The sequence below is a fragment of the Penaeus monodon genome, chromosome 25, assembly GCF_015228065.2.
Source record: "Penaeus monodon isolate SGIC_2016 chromosome 25, NSTDA_Pmon_1, whole genome shotgun sequence".
In the NCBI taxonomy this organism is placed as follows: domain Eukaryota; kingdom Metazoa; phylum Arthropoda; class Malacostraca; order Decapoda; family Penaeidae; genus Penaeus; species Penaeus monodon.
In genome coordinates, this window is record NC_051410.1 from 34795881 (window position 1) to 34797004 (window position 1124).

General features: G+C 41.7%; 1 protein-coding gene across 1 annotated transcript in view; it reads right to left on the reverse strand.

The window, feature by feature from the left end:
• LOC119589183 (aminopeptidase N-like) overlaps positions 1–1124 on the reverse strand; it is a gene marked incomplete at its 3' end in the record, with an annotated part of 23511 nt that overhangs the window by 413 nt on the left and 21974 nt on the right.

A 1124-nucleotide genomic window follows, 5' to 3' on the forward strand; every position in this document is an offset into this window, starting at 1 on the left:
ACTTGTAATTAAGAACAGACTTACTAATCAGTAATCTGCTGCCACTGGTCCCTGAGGAAGTTCCAGGCCAGGTAGCGCCCCACGTCATTCCTGGCGACGGCGGCGAACACCTGTGACGCGTCCTGCTTCCGGATGCCGCTGCCCTCCGTGAAGGCCATGTCCAGGTACCTGCGGAGAGGGCGCTGGGTTATTTCCTTTTCATTTGTGAAGTTTTCTTTGTCTTCTAACTGCTGTGGGAGTGCATGGGAGGGTGCTGGGTTATTTCCTCTTCATTTGTGAAGTTTTCTTTGTCTTCTAACTGCTGTGGGAGTGTATGGGAGGGTGCTGGGTTATTTCCTTTTCATTTATAAAGTTTTCTTTGTCTTCTAACTGCTGTGGGAGTGCATGGGAGGGCGCTGGGTTATTTCCTTTTCATTTGTGAAGTTTCTTTGTCTTCTAACTGCTGTGGGAGTGTATGGGAGGGTGCTGGGTTATTTCCTTTTCATTTATAACGTTTTTCTTTGTGTTTTTGTTCCTATAGGGATGCAAAAGTGGGTGGCGGATTATTTTCTTTTCACGCATTTGTTTATCTTTGCATTATTATTCCTGTAGGGATGCAAAGGAGGGTTGCTGGGTGATTTTCTTTTTATTTATAGATTCCTCTTTATATTACCAGTCCTGTAGGGGTGTAGAGGTAGAGTGCTGGGTTATATCCTTATCATTTATTTGTCTATCCTTATATTTTTAGTCCTGTAGAGGAGCAAAGGAGAGTGCTGGGTTAATTCCTTTCCATTAATATATTTATCTTTATCTTGCTATTGCTGTATGAGTTCAAAGGAGGGGCACTGGGGTATTTCCTTTTCATTTATATATAGATTGTTATATATATACTATTATTCCTGGGGGGGGGGGGTCCAAAGGAGAGTGCAGGGTTATTACCCTTTTTATTAATGTATTTATCTTTATGTTAATATTCCTGTAGAGATGCAAAGGAGGGTGGTAGGTTATTTCCTGCAAAGAAGGGTGCTGGGTTATTTTCTTTTTAATGTATTCATCTTCAGCGAGAAGGGGGAAGAACACGCAGAAGCAAGGGGCAAAAAGTGGAAGATGAGAAAATAGAAAAGAACAAATTAACAAACAAACAA